The 22,810-nt window shown below is 49.8% G+C and overlaps 4 non-coding genes across 4 annotated transcripts; 2 read left to right on the forward strand and 2 right to left on the reverse strand.

The window, feature by feature from the left end:
• Positions 1-5,066: 5,066 nt before the first annotated feature.
• Positions 5,067-5,176, forward strand: TRNAL-CAA (transfer RNA leucine (anticodon CAA)). The gene is made up of 2 exons: positions 5,067-5,104; positions 5,131-5,176. It is a non-coding gene; the product is annotated as a tRNA-Leu (tRNA).
• Positions 5,177-5,473: 297 nt separating this feature from the next.
• Positions 5,474-5,546, reverse strand: TRNAK-CUU (transfer RNA lysine (anticodon CUU)). Its single transcript has one exon. It is a non-coding gene; the product is annotated as a tRNA-Lys (tRNA).
• A 5,645-nt stretch (positions 5,547-11,191) lies between these two features.
• Positions 11,192-11,301, forward strand: TRNAL-CAA (transfer RNA leucine (anticodon CAA)). The gene is made up of 2 exons: positions 11,192-11,229; positions 11,256-11,301. It is a non-coding gene; the product is annotated as a tRNA-Leu (tRNA).
• Positions 11,302-11,600: 299 nt separating this feature from the next.
• TRNAK-CUU (transfer RNA lysine (anticodon CUU)) lies at positions 11,601-11,673 on the reverse strand. Its single transcript has one exon. It is a non-coding gene; the product is annotated as a tRNA-Lys (tRNA).
• Positions 11,674-22,810: the final 11,137 nt, after the last annotated feature.

The raw sequence follows: 22,810 nt of genomic DNA on the forward strand, positions 1-22,810 counted from the left end.
GACTGGCACAGTGCAGACAGCTACACCACTGTAATCAAGAAGCACCTCAGGTACAGGCTGGTGCAGAACAGACTGGTGCAATGCAAAGCCCTGTACCCTGGAGGTGTGGAAGGATCACAGGTGCAGACTGGCACAGGACAGGCTCGTGCAATGCAGAGAGCTACAGCACTGATGTGAAGTGTCAAGATACAGACTGACACAGGGCAGACTGGTGCAATGCAGAGAGCTACAGCACTGATGTGAAGTATCACAGGAATGGCTGGAGCATAGTAGACTGCTGCCATGCAGAGCTACAGCACTGATGTGAAGCATCACATGTGCAGACTGGCACAAGGCAGACTGGCACAATGCAAAGACCTACAGCACTGATATGAAGCATCACAGCTACAGACTGGCACGTGACAGATTGGCACAATGTAGGCAGCTGCAATATGGTGTTTAATAAGCCTCACAGGTGCAGACTGGCATAGGGCATAGCTACAGCACTGATGTGAAGTATGAACGTCGGGACTGGCACAAGGTAGACTGGCACTGTGCAAAGATTTGAAGCATGGAGCTGTAGAAGGATCACAGGTGCAGACTGGCATAGGGCTGACTGACACAAATTAGAGACCTAAAGGACAGATGGGACCTATCACAAGCACAGACTGGCATAGGGCACGCTGGCATAATGCAGAAAGTTACAGCACAATTCATATATGATGATTTTATATGTATTATTGAGATAGCCATCCATATTTTTTCTTAATAGTCAATAGCAGATTATTAGCACTGTTTCCTTTCATTAACAGGATCGGATAACAAGGGCGCATGAGTACTAGGAGAGACGATACCGGCATGGAACGTGCACCAGGGTTCGGTTGGTGGCTTCAATTTGTTTTCTTCGTTGGAGTTGGAAGATTTCAATTCTTAGAGTGCAGGTTATTTTGTTTGGTTATTGCAAAGAAAGATGAAGGACTAAGGAGGCAGAGATATTTATATGGAGAGCAGGCCTGGGATTGGGCATGTTATGGACTACTGGGAATGTTGGGATATGTAGTTTTTAACATTGATTGGCTGCTGTGACAATCCGCGCCTCCGTGTCCTTAATAGAATTGAAAATTCGTGACGCAATAGCTAGAATTTTTGGGGATTAAAGTACAGGTTTCTGGATGTGTTTAGAGGAGGCAGGGCTAAACCCGGCTTTGAGGCACCTTTCGTGAGTGGAAAGCGCTGTGGAATATGATGGGAGAGATTGTGAGGCAAACTGCAGGAGTTGTGTTTTCAAAGCCTGAGTAGTATTGGTGAAAAGAAGGAAGTCTGTAAAAAAAATTGGAATAAACCTTAAACAAAAAAATACTGATTGCTTAACTGGGGGCTCGAACCCGTGACCCTGATATTAAAAGGCTTGTGCACTACCAAGTGAGATAACCCTGCTCCTTTAGCTAAGCTTGGGCAATATATCTCTTTTCTGTGATGCACCAGGGAGTGTTGTCAGTAGAAGTCATTTCTTTTTAAGACCTCTGACTTCAGTCATGATCCTCTCCCTTTCTCTACCTCTTGCTCTGCTCCAGTCTCATTGACCACTTTCCCTAGACCTGCCTCTAGCTACAAACATGCATCTCTCTCGCTCAGCCTGTCTCAGGGTATATACATGTATCTGTCTCTTTGGACCTGCCTCTGGGTACATACATTTGTCTGTCCAAACTTTCCTCTGTGCACATATATGCATCTGACTCTCTGGATAGGACTCTGGTTACATATATGCACCTGTCTCCGCTTACAGTCGCCTGCCTGTCTATGTCTCTTTACTTCAATGGAAATACTCTAAAGCAGCCCACCCCCTGCGCACGTCCCTACCTACTTTGCCGTTCTCAAATGCCACTTTATTAGTGGAATTTTTTCTATTCTAAGCAGGCCTCCCCCCACACTTTACTACTGGCTTGTGGCCCTCCCTGAGCATATTAGCCTGCTTTGAAGTTTGTCAGCTTTACTTCCCACTTTATTTGAAGTTCCTATTGGCAGTTTCCTCTGCCCCTTTCAAATTCCCACTTTTCTGACCTGACACTCTACAGCAGTGCTTCCCAACCTTTTGACTTGTGTGAACCCCCACTTTATCACTACTGGAACCTGGGGACCCCCAATGAACCATTATTGGAATCTGGGGACCCCCCACTGAGTCATTACTGAAAGCTGGGGACCTAATCTGTTACTATTATTTGATTTTCTAAGTAATCACGGCCCCCAGAGGAGGCTTTGCGGACTCCTAGGGGTCCCCGGACCACAGGTTGGGAACCACTGCTCTACAGCATGGATGGTTATGAAGGAGAATCTGGGGAAGTTACCTTTTATGATGACTCCGTGGGGTCATTTGAGCGAGACCTTGTCTATGCCCTCGATGCTGGTGTTCGGCACACAGTCAATGTGGCCTTAGATAAAGCTACCCAGACGATTAAGCATCTCTTATTGGGTTTCACTGATCAGCAGGGCTGGGTCCCACATTGCAGCAGCCAGGAAGAGCTGCCGTTTTCGCAAGACCCTTCCGGCTCAAGTTCTGTTGCAAACCCTCACCAAGCTGATTTGAACAAATTGTAGAATCCTTGACTAGGGCGAACTGTTTCTCATCCTCATAGTCTCTTCATCTAAGAGCTGAGAGTAAGGAGGATTCAGATTCCTCGTCTTCCTCTAACAATCCGGATAAGGACACTGATTCTCCTCCCTGTAAATGAAAAGCCAAATCACGGCACACTCAAGTGGCTTCTCAGCCTCTGAAAGTACTCACTTTCGAACCCGAAGATACTGTCCGCCCTAGATCTTACTCCTGGGCTCCGCCTTCGGAGGTAGCCAAATACGTTCAAGCACACATTCGGCATTGTTTCGACAAAGATGTCAGGTCTCGGCTGAGATCTGAATGTCCTAGACATGATTTTCCCTCAAAGGTTACTGAGACTACGGAGATAGATCCCACCCTGGTAACCTATCTTAAGAATTTCTCCAAAGACCTTAAAAAGGGCATTGATCGTGCCTGGTGAGGCTGTCATGACAAACTCCTGGATGTCTCAGGCCCTCCTACTAAGATCTTGGAGCTGGGTTTTTAGGCTAAGGCATCAGGTATCCCTGTTAACTCTGAAGTTCTGGTTGGTTGGGCCCAGAGAGCCTTGTGCTTTCTGGAAAACCCAAAGTGAGCTATCTCTAGTGAGTGGCGGCGCTCCATTTTTAATCAAGATGGATCCCAAACTGACAGATTTGGCCTCGTCTGAATCAGGTCCTTTGGCTGAGGTACTGCTTTTTGGCTCTCCTTTTCTCAAGGAACTTTCGGGGTGCCACAGCGCACAGTTTGGGAATCACTGCTGTCCACGCTCCAGCACCATTTCCAGGGAAGTGTTAATAAACTGAAAACATTTTTTTTACAAATAAAGAACAGGGCGGTAGTATTTATAGTGACTGTGTTTCACAAACTTGAGAAAGTTGGCTCAACAGAAGAATTAAAGTGACTGCTTCACAGCAGGTGGGAGGCACTGTAATCCAGAACTGGACCTTAACACCAAGGACCCTGGGTAGAACAAAGAGGCGTTATGAAGTTGATTCCACAAAAATCATTCATTAAAAACTTTTTGTTTTTGTGTTCTAAAAGAAAAGTGCCAAGGAAAACAATTCTATAATTTATTACTTTACACCAGGCTCACTCTGAAACATTCTTAACCTAAACTTTATACAACCACAGAACCCATTTGTTAAAAATGTGTATTTGTATTAATGTTCAAACAGACCAAAACTCCATAATAAAACATTAAATATAAGGTGCACAATGCTCTGTGGATACTGAGCAGATACTGGAACACAGTATGTAATGTCATCTTATTTTGTGTGCATCTTGTGAACCAGTGAAGTAAGGAGAACACTTGGTAAATAAGTAGCCTCTCAAAATATAACTTCGTATGCAGCCTCATAAATATAGGTTCAATCAATGTAGAATTAACATCGGGTCTCATAATGGCACAAAATGCCATCCGTACCTGTAATACCTTCGTAGACTGGGAAACAGCTGATTGGTTCATGCATCGAAAGAAATCTGGCATATAGGGTAACAACTGAAGCTATTCGTCTCTGTTCTTTGTTTTATTTCTAATAAAAGATCTGGAATTAAAAAATGTATGCACATATACTTATCTGTGTGAAAACAGTGTGCTGTAAATGGGTGTGTCACTTGTTCACATGGGCAAAGTTTGACTCCAGGCTCATGTTCAGGGGTGGGTTCCACTCGCCGGAGGAATGTCGGGCTTTTTTCACTTTTAAAAGCAAGAGAAGCCAGCTTTGAGCTACCGTGCCAGGTAGATCGCCTGGCTGACCATGGACCTCACTGGATGACCCCTGCTGAAAGGGGAAAGTCCACGCTGCAGCAAGCGCCCACTTCTCTTAGAGGCCAACTCAGCAGGAAGATGCGGTGGGGTAGCCTGCAATCCGGCCCATGTGCGGCTGGCGATTTCTGCCAGGGTATTTGGTGTTTATCTTCTGCTGCGGCTGGGAGCGGTAGCTCTCAGAGAAGGTGGTCCGTGCCTGTTGAGAGCGGTGATATATTTTTTCTAAGCACTTGCATGGTTGACTTTAGCGGAATGGAAGATTGCATGCTTAAATGCATCCTGCTCTCCGGTGTGTCGCTAAGAGGCAGCAAGTGCAGCACCTAGAAGGCGCCAGACGTAGCGCCCCCGGCCTGCACTCCAGAGGCCGGGGTAATTGATAATGGACCCTGCTGAGCAAGTGCGAGGACAGCGGCCCTGGGTGGCTGTGGGGGCGCAGCAGGGTGCCGTGGCGCGCAGTTTGGGTTCCCTGCAGCCGGCACGAGCCTCTGAGGAGGAGCGAGAGACGAGCACTGGAAAGGCAGCGGAGCCGAGGGCTGCGGTTCCTGGTTGGTGTAAAGCGGGGATTAGGGTTAAAGAGTGTGAGGTTGGGCCCTCGGGCCCTGGCTGCCAGGTGAGACACGAAGGTGTGTCCTGCTAAAGGGCACCCCGATAAAACCCAGAAACAGAGCTCGCGGAGGCGTGTCACATGCGTGATGATATCATATCCGGCCTCCACCTATCTCAGTTGTCAGGATGGCCGAGCGGTCTAAGGCGCCAGACTCAAGAGCAGTCTCTTCCCCTCAGCTGGGTGTTCTGGTCTCCGATTGGAGGCGTGGGTTCAAATCCCACTTCTGACACAACATTGTTTTTGCTTACTTAAACTCTCCATATTTACACACAGGTCATGGGAGTGCGGCGCAGCAGCGGAGTTAGAGGACGGGGAGCAGCGACCCCCTACAAGTGTGAACATGAAGAGAGCTCTCGTCCCCGCCCGTGTGCAGACATAAAGAGCTCTCGTCCCCGCCCGTGTGCAGACATAAATAACGAAATTGTAAAGTGAAGTCCCGAAAGGGCGCTGTTAATTTTTATAAAACCACTGTTGGAGGTGCGAACCCGAAGATTAAAAAACAGTACAGCACAAAAAAATGTATCAGCGCCCAACGTGGGGCTCGAACCCACGACCCTGAGATTAAGAGTCTCATGCTCTACCGACTGAGCTAGCCGGGCCACATTAAAGGGCCCTTGCGGTCCTATTTTAAAGCTTCCGCTTCCAGTGCTGCAGCTCCCTCTGTCTCTACCTCTCGCTCTGCCTCAGTCTCATCACACCCCCTGCCTGCCTCTGGATGGACCAAGCTGACACTCCACACTCACTGCTAGGAAGCCGCCTCTCCGCTCCCCGTTCGCCCTCTCCCTTCACTTCAATGGAAATATTCCAAAGCAGACGCTCTCCGCCTCCAGCCCCTGGCACCCCTGGCAGCTCTGCACCTCTGCAGGAGGCTCAAGGACGCGTGTCTGTCCAGCAGCTAGAGAATGGGGCTTTTCTGCATCTCATCTATACTTCCTTTTTTCGCTGGATTCAAGGACATGACAAACACACACTCCCACAGAGAGACTGTGAAGGACAGACTGAGCCCGCAGCGCCTCACAGCCGGCCTACAGTGAGCTACAGCAGCTGAACACAGTCAACGTACAACTCAATAGCACAGCTACAGGGCGCTTGTGAGGCCCTGGCAGGGACTGTCTCAGAAGGCCACACTGGCGCAGTGCAAACAGCTGCACCAAAGCTGCGCAGAAGCATCACAGGAACAGACTGGCACAGTGCAGACAGCTACACCACTGTAATCAAGAAGCACCTCAGGTACAGGCTGGTGCAGAACAGACTGGTGCAATGCAAAGCCCTGTACCCTGGAGGTGTGGAAGGATCACAGGTGCAGACTGGCACAGGACAGGCTCGTGCAATGCAGAGAGCTACAGCACTGATGTGAAGTGTCAAGATACAGACTGACACAGGGCAGACTGGTGCAATGCAGAGAGCTACAGCACTGATGTGAAGTATCACAGGAATGGCTGGAGCATAGTAGACTGCTGCCATGCAGAGCTACAGCACTGATGTGAAGCATCACATGTGCAGACTGGCACAAGGCAGACTGGCACAATGCAAAGACCTACAGCACTGATATGAAGCATCACAGCTACAGACTGGCACGTGACAGATTGGCACAATGTAGGCAGCTGCAATATGGTGTTTAATAAGCCTCACAGGTGCAGACTGGCATAGGGCATAGCTACAGCACTGATGTGAAGTATGAACGTCGGGACTGGCACAAGGTAGACTGGCACTGTGCAAAGATTTGAAGCATGGAGCTGTAGAAGGATCACAGGTGCAGACTGGCATAGGGCTGACTGACACAAATTAGAGACCTAAAGGACAGATGGGACCTATCACGAGCACAGACTGGCATAGGGCACGCTGGCATAATGCAGAAAGTTACAGCACAATTCATATATGATGATTTTATATGTATTATTGAGATAGCCATCCATATTTTTTCTTAATAGTCAATAGCAGATTATTAGCACTGTTTCCTTTCATTAACAGGATCGGATAACAAGGGCGCATGAGTACTAGGAGAGACGATACCGGCATGGAACGTGCACCAGGGTTCGGTTGGTGGCTTCAATTTGTTTTCTTCGTTGGAGTTGGAAGATTTCAATTCTTAGAGTGCAGGTTATTTTGTTTGGTTATTGCAAAGAAAGATGAAGGACTAAGGAGGCAGAGATATTTATATGGAGAGCAGGCCTGGGATTGGGCATGTTATGGACTACTGGGAATGTTGGGATATGTAGTTTTTAACATTGATTGGCTGCTGTGACAATCCGCGCCTCCGTGTCCTTAATAGAATTGAAAATTCGTGACGCAATAGCTAGAATTTTTGGGGATTAAAGTACAGGTTTCTGGATGTGTTTAGAGGAGGCAGGGCTAAACCCGGCTTTGAGGCACCTTTCGTGAGTGGAAAGCGCTGTGGAATATGATGGGAGAGATTGTGAGGCAAACTGCAGGAGTTGTGTTTTCAAAGCCTGAGTAGTATTGGTGAAAAGCAGGAAGTCTGTAAAAAAGATTGGAATAAACCTTAAACAAAAAAATACTGATTGCTTAACTGGGGGCTCGAACCCGTGACCCTGATATTAAAAGGCTCGTGCACTACCAAGTGAGATAACCCTGCTCCTTTAGCTAGGCTTGGGCAATATATCTCTTTTCTGTGATGCACCAGGGAGTGTTGTCAGTAGAAGTCATTTCTTTTTAAGACCTCTGACTTCAGTCATGATCCTCTCCCTTTCTCTACCTCTTGCTCTGCTCCAGTCTCATTGACCACTTTCCCTAGACCTGCCTCTAGCTACAAACATGCATCTCTCTCGCTCAGCCTGTCTCAGGGTATATACATGTATCTGTCTCTTTGGACCTGCCTCTGGGTACATACATTTGTCTGTCCAAACTTTCCTCTGTGCACATATATGCATCTGACTCTCTGGATAGGACTCTGGTTACATATATGCACCTGTCTCCGCTTACAGTCGCCTGCCTGTCTATGTCTCTTTACTTCAATGGAAATACTCTAAAGCAGCCCACCCCCTGCGCACGTCCCTACCTACTTTGCCGTTCTCAAATGCCACTTTATTAGTGGAATTTATTCTATTCTAAGCAGGCCTCCCCCCACACTTTACTACTGGCTTGTGGCCCTCCCTGAGCATATTAGCCTGCTTTGAAGTTTGTCAGCTTTACTTCCCACTTTATTTGAAGTTCCTATTGGCAGTTTCCTCTGCCCCTTTCAAATTCCCACTTTTCTGACCTGACACTCTACAGCAGTGCTTCCCAACCTTTTGACTTGTGTGAACCCCCACTTTATCACTACTGGAACCTGGGGACCCCCAATGAACCATTATTGGAATCTGGGGACCCCCCACTGAGTCATTACTGAAAGCTGGGGACCTAATCTGTTACTATTATTTGATTTTCTAAGTAATCACGGCCCCCAGAGGAGGCTTTGCGGACTCCTAGGGGTCCCCGGACCACAGGTTGGGAACCACTGCTCTACAGCATGGATGGTTATGAAGGAGAATCTGGGGAAGTTACCTTTTATGATGACTCCGTGGGGTCATTTGAGCGAGACCTTGTCTATGCCCTCGATGCTGGTGTTCGGCACACAGTCAATGTGGCCTTAGATAAAGCTACCCAGACGATTAAGCATCTCTTAATGGGTTTCACTGATCAGCAGGGCTGGGTCCCAAATTGCAGCAGCCAGGAAGAGCTGCCGTTTTCGCAAGACCCTTCCGGCTCAAGTTCTGTTGCAAACCCTCACCAAGCTGATTTGAACAAATTGTAGAATCCTTGACTAGGGCAAACTGTTTCTCATCCTCATAGTCTCTTCATCTAAGAGCTGAGAGTAAGGAGGATTCAGATTCCTCGTCTTCCTCTAACAATCCGGATAAGGACACTGATTCTCCTCCCTGTAAATGAAAAGCCAAATCACGGCACACTCAAGTGGCTTCTCAGCCTCTGAAAGTACTCACTTTCGAATCCGAAGATACTGTCCACCCTAGATCTTACTCCTGGGCTCCGCCTTCGGAGGTAGCCGAATACGTTCAAGCACACATTCGGCATTGTTTCGACAAAGATGTCAGGTCTCGGCTGAGATCTGAATGTCCTAGACATGATTTTCCCTCAAAGGTTACTGAGACTACGGAGATAGATCCCACCCTGGTAACCTATCTTAAGAATTTCTCCAAAGACCTTAAAAAGGGCATTGATCGTGCCTGGTGAGGCTGTCAGGACAAACTCCTGGATGTCTCAGGCCCTCCTACTAAGATCTTGGAGCTGGGTTTTTAGGCTAAGGCATCAGGTATCCCTGTTAACCCTGAAGTTCTGGTTGGTTGGGCCCAGAGAGCCTTGTGCTTTCTGGAAAACCCAAAGTGAGCTATCTCTAGTGAGTGGCGGCGCTCCATTTTTAATCAAGATGGATCCCAAACTGACAGATTTGGCCTCGTCTGAATCAGGTCCTTTGGCTGAGGGACTGCTTTTTGGCTCTCCTTTTCTCAAGGAACTTTCAGGGTGCCACAGCGCACAGTTTGGGAATCACTGCTGTCCACGCTCCAGCACCATTTCCAGGGAAGTGTTAATAAACTGAAAACTTTTTTTTACAAATGGAGAACAGGGTGGTAGTATTTATAGTGACTGTGTTTCACAAACTTGAGAAAGTTGGCTCAACAGAAGAATTAAAGTGACTGCTTCACAGCAGGTGGGAGGCACTGTAATCCAGAACTGGACCTTAACACCAAGGACCCTGGGTAGAACAAAGAGGCGTTATGAAGTTGATTCCACAAAAATCATTCATTAAAAACTTTTTGTTTTTGTGTTCTAAAAAAAAAGTGCCAAGGAAAACAATTCTATAATTTATTACTTTACACCAGGCTCACTCTGAAACATTCTTAACCTAAACTTTATACAACCACAGAACCCATTTGTTAAAAATGTGTATTTGTATTAATGTTCAAACAGACCAAAACTCCATAATAAAACATTAAATATAAGGTGCACAATGCTCTGTGGATTCTGAGCAGATACTGGAACACAGTATGTAATGTCATCTTATTTTGTGTGCATCTTGTGAACCACTGAAGTAAGGAGAACACTTGGTAAATAAGTAGCCTCTCAAAATATAACTTCGTATGCAGCCTCATAAATATAGGTTCAATCAATGTAGAATTAACATCGGGTCTCATAATGGCACAAAATGCCATCCGTACCTGTAATACCTTCGTAGACTGGGAAACAGCTGATTGGTTCATGCATCGAAAGAAATCTGGCATATAGGGTAACAACTGAAGCTATTCGTCTCTGTTCTTTGTTTTATTTCTTATAAAAGATCTGGAATTAAAAAATGTATGCACATATACTTATCTGTGTGAAAACAGTGTGCTGCAAATGGGTGTGTCACTTGTTCACATGGGCAAAGTTTGACTCCAGGCTCATGTTCAGGGGTGGGTTCCACTCGCCGGAGGAATGTCGGGCTTTTTTCACTTTTAAAAGCAAGAGAAGCCAGCTTTGAGCTACCGTGCCAGGTAGATCGCCTGGCTGACCATGGACCTCACTGGATGACCCTTGCTGAAAGGGGAAAGTCCACGCTGCAGCAAGCGCCCACTTCTCTTAGAGGCCAACTCAGCAGGAAGATGCGGTGGGGTAGCCTGCTATCCGGCCCATGTGCGGCTGGCGATTTCTGCCAGGGTATTTGGTGTTTATCTTCTGCTGCGGCTGGGAGCGGTAGCTCTCAGAGAAGGTGGTCCGTGCCTGTTGAGAGCGGTGATATATTTTTTCTAAGCACTTGCATGGTTGACTTTAGCGGAATGGAAGATTGCATGCTTAAATGCATCCTGCTCTCCGGTGTGTCGCTAAGAGGCAGCAAGTGCAGCACCTAGAAGGCGCCAGACGTAGCGCCCCCGGCCTGCACTCCAGAGGCCGGGGTAATTGATAATGGACCCTGCTGAGCAAGTGCGAGGACAGCGGCCCTGGGTGGCTGTGGGGGCGCAGCAGGGTGCCGTGGCGCGCAGTTTGGGTTCCCTGCAGCCGGCACGAGCCTCTGAGGAGGAGCGAGAGACGAGCACTGGAAAGGCAGCGGAGCCGAGGGCTGCGGTTCCTGGTTGGTGTAAAGCGGGGATTAGGGTTAAAGAGTGTGAGGTTGGGCCCTCGGGCCCTGGCTGCCAGGTGAGACACGAAGGTGTGTCCTGCTAAAGGGCACCCCGATAAAACCCAGAAACAGAGCTCGCGGAGGCGTGTCACATACGTGATGATATCATATCCGGCCCCCTCTTTCTCAGTTGTCAGGATGGCCGAGCGGTCTAAGGCGCCAGACTCAAGAGCTGTCTCTTCCCCTCAGCTGGGTGTTCTGGTCTCCGATTGGAGGCGTGGGTTCAAATCCCACTTCTGACACAACATTGTTTTTGCTTACTTAAACTCTCCATATTTACACACAGGTCATGGGAGTGCGGCGCAGCAGCGGAGTTAGAGGACGGGGAGCAGCGACCCCCTACAAGTGTGAACATGAAGAGAGCTCTCGTCCCCGCCCGTGTGCAGACATAAAGAGCTCTCGTCCCCGCCCGTGTGCAGACATAAATAACGAAAATGTAAAGTGAAGTCCCGAAAGGGCGCTGTTAATTTCTATAAAACCACTGTTGGAGGTGCGAACCCGAAGATAAAAAAACAGTATGGCACCAAAAAAAAAGTATTAGCGCCCAACGTGGGGCTCGAACCCACGACCCTGAGATTAAGAGTCTCATGCTCTACCGACTGAGCTAGCCGGGCCACATAACACAAACCTTGCGGTCCTTTTTGTGACTCCTCTGAAGAAACACACGTGTGCCGATTCCACTGTGTATTTGAAAGCTCCCGCTTCCAGTCCTGCAGCTCCCTCTGTCTCTACCTCTCGCTCTGCCTCAGTCTCATCACACCCACCTGCCTGCCTCTGGATGGACCAAGCTGACACTCCACACTCACTGCTAGGAACCCGCCTCTCCGCTCCCCATTCGCCCTCTCCCTTCACTTCAATGGAAATATTCCAAAGCAGACGCTCTCCGCCTCCAGCCCCTGGCAGCTCTGCACCTCTGCAGGAGGCTCTAGGATGCGTGTCTGTCCAGCAGCTAGAGAATGTGGCTTTTCTGCATCTCATTTATACTTCCTTTTTTCGCTGGATTCAAGGACATGACAAACACACACTCCCACAGAGAGACCGTGAAGGACAGACTGAGCCCGCAGTGCCTCACAGCCGGCCTACAGTGAGCTACAGCAGCTGAACACAGTCAACGTGCAACTCAATAGCACAGCTACAGGGCGCTTGTGAGGCCCTGGCAGGGACTTAGCGCTGCTACCCCTAGTCCCTTAGGGTGTGTGCAATTGGCATTTACAACAATATCATGCATGCAATATAATAAATGCTAGGACAACGTTTGTGGGTATAATATGTCGCAAGTTTATTATTTACACAGGTTGGGTTAGCTTACGGGCGATCCCGGTGTCGGAGATGAGGTTATTAAACATTGGCCGACACCCATCCTGAGAAAGCTAGAGCTGTTCCGTCTGGTGTTCTCTGCACCAACATGCTTAGCATCTTACAGTTCGTTCCTTTATTGTGGTTTACCACTTTATCAATTTTGTCATGCTCCTGACAAGTCAGAGCGAGACCCCGGCCAGTCTCCACAGTTGCTCAGGATTTCAACTGTCCCTTGCGGGATTAAGGAGCGCCGTCACGTCATCCCAGGCCCCGCCGTAAAGGCTCCAAGTAGCCTGAGGAATAGGTTTTGGCTCCAGGAATCACCATCTGGAGGCCTTTTAACCAATTTGAAGCTTTAGGATCGCCCTGTAACTCCGCTTTGCGACGATGCTTTAGTTTCCTGTAAAGAAAAATCTTGTTGTAAACGTATGTCTCACATGTGACCATTTCTTCGCCTATGAGTGCATGAAGGCTTTGTTCGCCCTGTCGTCGGGGTGGGTGGGAGGTTGCTCGCCTTACTTCCAAAGAGGCCCAGCCCAGCGAGGTCACCCCTTAAAAGGACCTCCTGGCCTCACTCCTCCCTTCTCACACCTTGGGGGCCATAAAGGAGAGGTGGCCCACCCTCCCTAGTACGGAGGCCCTTCCTGGCCAAATGCCTCCCTAACAGGGGAGCGGCGCTAGGGAGCTGTCCCCTCTATTGTCGCCCTACGTGCGACGTGGCCAGCTACATAGCGCTGCTACCCCCTAGTCCCTTAGGGTGTGTGCAATTGGCATTTACAACAATATCATGCATGCAATATAATAAATGCTAGGACAACGTTTGTGGGTATAATATGTCGCAAGTTTATTATTTACACAGGTTGGGTTAGCTTATGGGCGATCCCGGTGTCGGAGATGAGGTTATTAAACATTGGCCGACACCCATCCTGAGAAAGCTAGAGCTGTTCCGTCTGGTGTTCTCTGCACCAACATGCTTAGCATCTTACAGCTCGTTCCTTTATTGGGGTTTACCACTTTATCAATTTTGTCATGCTCCTGACAAGTCAGAGCGAGACCCCGGCCAGTCTCCACAGTTGCTCAGGATTTCAACTGTCCCTTGCGGGATTAAGGAGTGCCGTCACGTCATCCCAGGCCCCGCCGTAAAGGCTCCAAGTAGCCTGAGGAATAGGTTTTGGCTCCAGGAATCACCATCTGGAGGCGTTTTAACCAATTTGAAGCTTTAGGATTGCCCTGTAACTCCGCCAAGCCTCGGGGATGGCATCTCGCGATAACCGAGGCCCCCCCACCTGTGCTCCTCCCTTACTTGCTAATTACAGGCTGCTATCCCAAGAGCAACTCTAATATTTCAGGACTTATACGTGCCCGCATCAGACCGGTGTACCGCGTCTGCTGAAAACAAATCCCTGCTGCTTCGTGATAATTGTCTTGATTGTTTGGTTCCCTGCCTGGACATTTCACTCGTGGCCTGAGACCTGGCTCCCTGCCACCCTCCCCCTGGGATCATCTCAGACAAGTTCTTCCCCCGCCTCATACCATGGCTCAAATTTCCGCCACCCTGCGTCAAGGCCTGCCACCGTGGACCTCTCCCACCAGTAGCTAGGTCGTTTACCCAGGTGGATTCCAACCTGCTCCTCCCCACAAGCTGGCCAACTCTAGTTTCACGGCATGGCCCCATCTAATTCCTGGGGTTCCCCTCCAGACGAGTTTGCTGTTGCTGAAACCTGTTTCTCAGCCACCCTCTTTGGCCCGGCTTTCTGCTCTGGCCCCCCAGGGTGGCCCCTCACCCTACGAGTTTGATGTTACTGAACCCTTGTGTTCCAGCCACCCTCTTTGGCCCGGCATTCTGATCTGGCCCAAGGAGTGGCCCACACCATAGTGTCGCCATCCCTAGATGGACGAGAAGGAAAGCATTACCACAACATTTCTTGACATCTGTTACAGCACATGTTAGGGCTCAACCATGCCACAATATCTTCAATCCATTTAACAACATCACCATGCCCATATTTCGCCTCAGCTGTGCCCGCCATTTCCGCCCTTAGTACCCCATTTTTGCTATTGCCCACTTCAAGACCCTCATATATAGGAACTGCGTTAAGGCCTGCCGTCTAGGTGAGGCAACAGTTGTCCCGGTTGTGCAGGGCGGCCTGCAATGTGCCTCCTGAGTAGTTCTATCGGGCAACCTTGGAGGGGGGGGTGGTGGTGTGGGGGAGACCCCTATTCCTCTCAAACGACCCCACCCAGCTTCTTCTGTTCGGTCAACTTCTGAGCGCAGTACTTTCCATTCCGCCATGTCCTGCCCTCTCTCGAGATTACCCCACTTAGGGCCCTAACGGAAGCGCCACCCCCGCCTTAGCCATTAACTCTAAGGTGCAGAACACTCCCAGGAAAGCTATGGAAAATTCGACCGAACAATCTCTCCTCATGCTGTGTGTTACAGCTGGCTGGGATTGCCGCTCCACCCCACCAAAGCCCTGCGCATGTCTAGGTCGGTGGGAGCCCTTGATCAGGTGTCTTTCCTTCCTGTCCATCCCATCCATTTAATGCTGCCCATCTATGAAGCGCACCGGCGAATCTGGCTCCCCTTTCAACTTTTGAGAAATGGGTGATTGCCGTCAAGAGACCGGAGACCCACGCGTGTGATTTCCCGTTGGCTTTCCTCATTGCACCACTTGATGCCCCCCCTTGGCCGGTGGATGGGCGTCTCCAGCACCCCATGACTGTGTTAATGATCTGAACCTATCAAACCGCGCCTTGTATCTGGATCCGGTAGCAGGGGCCATCGCTAACACTCCCCCGGGCCCTTAACCTTCACTCCACTGTACCTACGCCATCGCTCGCATGAACGTTCTCATCTCCGCATCCTCCGCTTTTCAACCAGCAAATGCTCACCAGCTCCCTTAACCGCCCTCCCAATACTTGGCGATTCCCTGACTGGCAATAGCTGGCCTGCACTACGGCCCGGTTGTTTGATCCGGACGCAGCCCTCTTGTTGGCTGACTGTTGTGGCCACAGCTGGAGAGAGACGACAATTGAGAATATTTCCCGTAAGGTACTGCTCCTTGGGTGTCCCTGCCTAAACCACGCATTGGGCCAGTTCGCCACCCACTACTGGCGGTCCGGTATGACCCCAAAAGCCCTCTCTGCCTGAAGCCTCGGTGGGGAGCTGGGGCTGCTGACTGGTGCACTTGGGGGTGTGCCACAATAAAGTACCATAGACTCCCTCCAGAACTGCCAGCCACCTGCGCAGGTCCATCCTTCCAGCCCGCCTCGTGGAGCACCAAGTGCCGGCAATTCTTCTCCTACTGTTGCCCCTGCGTGCCCCCTGGCAAATATTCTGCTTTCTCTCCGGGTCCCTGCCAAGCAGTATTCAGGTTTCGACTAAGAAACATGACCGCATAACCCGTGGGCATGCCCTTGCCGTAACTGTCTTGACTCACCCACTGCAACCTAGGAGGTGAACGCCACCTACAATCCTCCTTGAAAACCTTTGCACTATAACACGCGTTCTGTTGTAGTGCACTGTGCTAAGGGCTTCCCAGTGAATCAAATATGCCAATCATGGATGTCCCCATTACATAACATCTCTACCGGAGTACTCGCACTTTTATCGCTGTTAGCCGTGGTAGCATGCCCCAGCGTACAAACAGCGCAACGAGGCAGCAACAACTGAGTCCACCCCCATCCACAACCTGGGAACATGGCAAATCGTTAAAGGCGGGAGGTGAGGGGGGGGAGGCATGCCGAGGATGAAAAGTCTAGCACCTTTCGAAGGGACAGCAAGTGTTTAATTTTTAATTGCTCTGTAAATCTTTGCCGCTACTGGCTCTCCCTAGCATGGGCCCCGTTGGGTGGTATGTGTAGTAACCCTGATGTATGTACTCCCTCAGGCTTTACAATTTTTTGCTCCACACATCCTGTCATGCTGCTAAGTGAGAGTCAAGTGATACCGCAGTACCATGTCGGATGAAATCATTGCAGCCGAAGCCCTAGCGACAGAGCTGTCAGCACTTGAATCGGCTCCCGCCTTAATGGTAAATGCAGTGGAGCACAGACCTTTCCATTGCTGCATCTGCCCTCTCGGATGCGTCAGGAGAGTGGACTCCTCCAAGGTTCCACCAATCAATGTAGACAATATTGCAGTCCTCACCTTCATGTTAAGGAGGGGAGACCTCCCCTTCCCCGACACACCTTGTATCAATTCTTGGGACAGTTGCCTTAACCATCTCCTCCCAGTCTCTCAATCTCATGTCCCTAATTCACCCTTGAATTAGCCTTTCCATAGACGGTTTACCAATACCGGTGAAACACGTATGCACAGGTTTTGAAGGGATGAAAGCAGAGGCTGATTCACCTTTTGTGTAAACAGCATATTGTCATCAATTAAAGGACCTTTATTTTCGGTATATCTGTGTATTGCGTATTCTTATGATATTGTGCATATGAGACCCGTGGTACGGCAGGAGCTTGCATGTCTCCTAGTCCAGCCTAAGCTGCGCTGCTATAGCTACCTTCTATCAGCCTAAGCTGCTAGAAACACCTCTTCTACACTAATAAATAAGGGATGACTAGACTTGGTGCAAGGTGTAAGTACCTCCGGTGCCCACTACAAGCCAGGCCAGTCTCCTACGTTGAGCACCATTCGGCCTGAAAAAAGACGCCCAGACCAGGCGCCCCCTTTTTTTTTTTTTTTTTGCTATGTATATATATATATATATATATATACATATATATATATATATACACATATATTTTGAAAAGGCTGTAGCTGAACTTTCTTTGTAGTCTGATAGCAGGAGTCATAACAGTTATAGAATGGGAATATGGTGTTTCCTGTTCCAGATAGAAAGAGTTTTGTCGGTTTGCAGCGAAACATTAAATACAATACTCATTGTTTGCCCTTATGGTATTGTGAATTATTCCAGATATTATACATGTGAAGTGTTTCTGATATACACCCAACTATGAAACACCCCGTGAAGACTGTTATCTCCCGTCATTTGTAGGTCTTGCAAAAGCAGTGCCTAGCACCCCCAACCACTTCCTGTTACTCGCTCCTGAGTGTGCCCTTTAAACTCCTTGCTTTTCCGGCAGCAGTTGCTAACATTCGTTCATTCTTTTGGTGTGCTGCTCACGCCCATTGGTCTTGTCCCTGTCCCTAGCAGCTTTCACTTCTGTTCTCTTTGTCTTACATTCATGCCTTATTACTGCGTTTAGCGCTTGGCTCAGCCTCGGGGAGCAGCAGCCTTAAGTGCTGTACAACCATGAGTTGGGGTTGCTTCACGCGTACACATATCTTGTGTATGTCACTTGTCCTCGTATTGCATGTACTCACTGAGCTACCTGTGGCATGTTTATAAAATAAGTACCTTTATTTTAGTACTTCTGTGTATTGCGTTTTGCCATAGCTACCTTCTCTCAACCTAACCCGGTAGAAACGCTGCTTCTACCCTAACGATGGCTGACTGGACCTGGCACAAGGTGTAATTACCTCTGGTACCCACTACAAGATATACTAGTGATAGGTTAGAGAACCGCAGTCAAAAGAATTCCACCTTTGCGTGGTTGAGGTACCTATAGTCGCCTACATGCGATACTCTTTTAGCGGCATGCTGTTGCCCTTCGGCTCAGCCTATGCTGTGTAACCGTATTCCTAAATATTGATTGAGGGCGTCGTTCATCACCGCGCTATCTTTTCTAAGGCATTGGGAGGTGCTTTCCCAATGGTGACTATGCAAGTGCATGCTGGTATCCCTGGCAACAAGTTCAAATACTTGTGTGCAGAGTTCGTAGGCGGCCTCTATCTTTTTTTTTTTTTTTTTTTAATAGATATATATCCAGTAGCTCAACCAGTAGCAAACCACCATTTGTTGGCTATGGTTCACTTGTAATGTCTGTTGGAATTCCAGGCATTACCTTTCCATAGTTCCTCCGAAACGGCTCTAGAAGTCCGTTAATTGAAACCGAGACCCAGGACGTGGGCACTGCCCGATACTTTTTCGCGAGCACCACTCGGCCCTATGCAGGCATCGTCCCGCCCCTAATCCTAGCTCCTTCTCGAGTCCCGTGACGCGGTTGTAGGTTGAACCTGCGACCACGGGTCGCCAACAATTTCCGCGATCGGGGCCACCTTGCTCCGCCATGCGGCATGACGGCGAGGGTCGCCCATTCCGCCGCTCCCGACCAACTTTCTAAAATAGCTCCGCTGTGCCCGCACCTGGAATAAACATGATGCAGCAAAATTGTTGCGACCAGGGCCCCTGTAGCCGCGTCTGACAAACATCTCCCCGCTGAGCCCAACTTGTGCCTGTTCTTTCTTTGCGGAGGACCGGCACTTATCTCTCAGTGCCGGTACCCCGCTCCTCTAACCCTGTATTTGCTGCGGGCCCCCCAGCCCCGATCCAGCAGGGCGAGGCCAACGCCCTGTTGCACGCCAGCGAGGGCGTGCAGCCCGCACTTTCTACTGGACCCTAACTTGCCCCCCCGTGCCCCTACCAGCACAAGCCGGTCGAGCGCCACCTCCACGAGCGAATGCGCGTCTCCCTCCTCCAGCTGACTCGCCAAGGTGAGGAGCGGTGCCGTGGGATTTGGGGGGGGGGGGGGGCGTGTTCACCGTGCGTAGGGCCTTTTGTGCATCATTCCTGTCTTTGGAACACTAGACTGCTAGCTGAAGTATTGCCGCACCTCAGCAAATATAGGCAATAACATATCGATGCAGTGAATCTGCATTTCTAAATCTAAATATGTAAAATTGACGCCGCAGTACAATTTTATCTATGTTCCCACAATTTCAGTTAAATGCATCGGAACATAATTAAATACCTCGCACCAGTTCAGCATCTTCGACAAGCTTTAGATGAAAGCGCACATCACCGTGGTGGCTACGCGGTGCACGTAGTGTGTGCCCTAGTGGTCGTCTGCCCTCTACCTCGCCGCACCGTTATTGCCCTCAAGGCGTGTGCTGCTGACCTCGCGCTAAGAAGGTGCGGCGCCACTTGAGAAGAAACGCAAATCCCTATGGGTGGGCGCGTGTAATTTTGTGCCGCTGACCTCGCGCTACGAAGCTGAGGCGTCAGCTTAAAGGTAAGAGCAAATCCCCATGGTGGCGGGTGCGGGCCGATGGTGTGATTTGGGCCCTCTACGTGGCTCCGGTTGCGGGTTGTTCGCCTGTCCCGGCTCTGTTTCCCGCGGCCATGTGGTATTGGAAGCACTGGAAACGTGCGTACCACGAAATTTAGGGCGAGGCGGTCTATGGGGGCTGCTCCCCCCCCGTGCATCGCGACCTCGCTGGCCCTGCGGTGCGGCTGGGTCACGGGGAGCGCCGGGGCCATTCCGCAGCGTAGCTGATAACCGGGACGCCGCACCGCCCCCCACCCCTGCGAATCGGACATTGGTCGCGGGGTGTGGGACAGGCAGGACGCCAACTCCGCGGGCCCTGCAGCCCCCTACGCCGCAACCTTCGCAAAGGACACGACGCGGGCACCGCAGCCCCGCGCTGTAATCCTCCTCTCACCCGAGGAGGCTGCGGAGCGCCACCACCGGCAGCGCTATCCCCCCCCCATCCCGTAAACATGCGTACCACGAAATTTAGGGCGAGGCGGTCTATGGGGGGGGGGGCGACCGTGGAGTTCAGTCCCCGTCGGTTAGACGCTCAAATGCGTGCACGGTGGACTGACCGCCATGCGGTCGAGCACCTTGTGCAAAGGGACCCTTGCACTGCACCAGATGTCCCCCCACCCCGCAGAGAAAGTAGCCATATCTCACCCCGATTGTGGTTCGCGCAATCGGGTTGCTTCGCCCCCACGCTGCCCCGAATTATTAGACTAAACTCATTCTCCACTTGCTCCGGGTGACCGCGCCCCTAACGTTTACTCGGCTACTCTCTCTGCTCGCCTTACTTCCAAAGAGGCCCAGGCCAGCGAGGTCACCCCTTAAAAGGACCTCCTGGCCTCACTCCTCCCTTCTCACACCTTGGGGGCCATAAAGGAGAGGTGGCCCACCCTCCCTAGTACGGAGGCCCTTCCTGGCCAAATGCCTCCCTAACAGGGGAGCGACGCTAGGGAGCTGTCCCCTCTATTGTCGCCCTACGTGCGACGTGGCCAGCTACAGTCTCAGAAGGGCAGACTGGCGCAGTGCAAACAGCTGCACCAAAGCTGTGCAGAAGCATCACAGGTACAGACTGGCACAGTGCAGACAGCTACACCACTGTAATCAAGAAGCACCTCAGGTACAGGCTGGTGCAGAACAGACTGGAGCAATGCAAAGCCCTGTACCCTGGAGGTGTAGAAGGATCACAGGTGCAGACTGGCACAGGACAGGCTCGTGCAATGCAGAGAGCTACAGCACTGATGTGAAGTGTCAAGATACAGACTGACACAGGGCAGACTGGTGCAATGCAGAGAGCTACAGCACTGATGTGAAGTATCACAGGAATGGCTGGAGCATAGTAGACTGCTGCCATGCAGAGCTACAGCACTGATGTGAAGCATCACATGTACAGACTGGCACAAGGCAGACTGGCACAATGCGAAGACCTACAGCACTGATATGAAGCATCACAGCTACAGACTGGCACATGACAGATTGGTACAATGTAGGCAGCTGCAATATGGTGTTTAATCAGCCTCACAGGTGCAGACTGGCATAGGGCATAGCTACAGCACTGATGTGAAGTATGAACGTCGGGACTGGCACAAGGTAGACTGGCACTGTGCAAAGATCTGAAGCATGGAGCTGTAGAAGGATCACAGGTGCAGACTGGCATAGGGCAGACTGACACAAAGTAGAGACCTAAAGGACAGATGGGAACTATCACAGGCACAGACTGGCATAGGGCACGCTGGCATAATGCAGAAAGTTACAGCACAATTCGTATATGATGATTTTATATGTATTATTGAGATAGCCATCCATGTTTTTTCTTAATAGTCAATAGCAGATTATTAGCACTGTTTCCTTTCATTAACAGGATCGGATAACAAGGGCGCATGAGTACTAGGAGAGACGGTAGCGGCATGGAACGTGCACCAGGGTTCGGTTGGTGGCTTCAATTTGTTTTCTTCGTTGGAGTTGGAAGATTTCAATTCTTAGAGTGCAGGTTATTTTGTTCGGTTATTGCAAAGAAAGATGAAGGACTAAGGAGGCAGAGATATTTATATGGAGAGCAGGCCTGGGATTGGGCATGTTATGGACTACTGGGAATGTTGGGATATGTAGTTTTTAACATTGATTGGCTGCTGTGATAATCCGCGCCTCCGTGTCCTTAATAGAATTGAAAATTCGTGACGCAATAGCTAGAATTTTTGGGGATTAAAGTACAGGTTTCTGGATGTGTTTAGAGGAGGCAGGGCTAAACCCGGCTTTGAGGCACCTTTCGTGAGTGGAAAGCGCTGTGGAATATGATGGGAGAGATTGAGAGGCAAACTGCAGGAGTTGTGTTTTCAAAGCCTGAGTAGTATTGGTGAAAAGCAGGAAGTCTGTAAAAAAAATTGGAATAAACCTTAAACAAAAAAATACTAATTGCTTAACTGGGGGCTCGAACCCGTGACCCTGATATTAAAAGTCTCATGCACTACCAAGTGAGATCACCCAGCTCCTTTAGTTATGGGTGGGCAATATATCTCTTTTCTGTGAGGCACCAGGGAGTGCTGGCACTAGAAGTCATTTCTTTTTAAGACCTCTGACTTCAGTCATGATCCTCTCCCTTTCTCTACCTCTTGCTCTGCTCCAGTCTCATGGACCACTTTCCCTAGACCTGCCTCTAGCTACAAACATGCATCTCTCTCTCTCAGCCTGTCTCAGGGTATATACATGTATCTGTCTCTTTGGACCTGCCTCTGGGTACATACATTTGACTGTCCGGACTTTCCTCTGTGCACATATGTGCATCTGTCTCTCTGGATAGGACTCTGGTTACATATATGCACCTGTCTCCGCTTACAGTCGCCTGCCTGTCTATGTCTCTTTACTTGAATGGAAATACTCTAAAGCAGCCCACCCCCTGCGCACGTCCCTACCTACTTTGCCGTTCTCGAATGCCACTTTATTAGTGGAATTTTTTCTATTCTAAGCAGGCCTCCCCCCACACTTTACTACTGGCTTGTGGCCCTCCCTGAGCATATTAGCCTGCTTTGAAGTTTGTCAGCTTTACTTCCCACTTTATTTGAAGTTCCTATTGGCAGTTTCCTCTGCCCCTTTCAAATTCTCACTTTTCTGACCTGACACTCTACAGCAGTGGTTCCCAACCTTTTGACTTGTGTGAACCCCCACTTTATCACTACTGGAACCTGGGGACCCCCAATGAACCATTATTGGAATCTGGGGACCCCCCACTGAGTCATTACTGAAAGCTGGGGACCTAATCTGTTACTATTATTTGATTTTCTAAGTAATCACGGCCCCCAGAGGAGGCTTTGCGGACCCCCAGGGGTCCCTGGACCACAGGTTAGGAAC

The sequence above is a fragment of the Pleurodeles waltl genome, chromosome 6 (assembly GCF_031143425.1).
Source record: "Pleurodeles waltl isolate 20211129_DDA chromosome 6, aPleWal1.hap1.20221129, whole genome shotgun sequence".
Lineage (NCBI taxonomy): Eukaryota > Metazoa > Chordata > Amphibia > Caudata > Salamandridae > Pleurodeles > Pleurodeles waltl.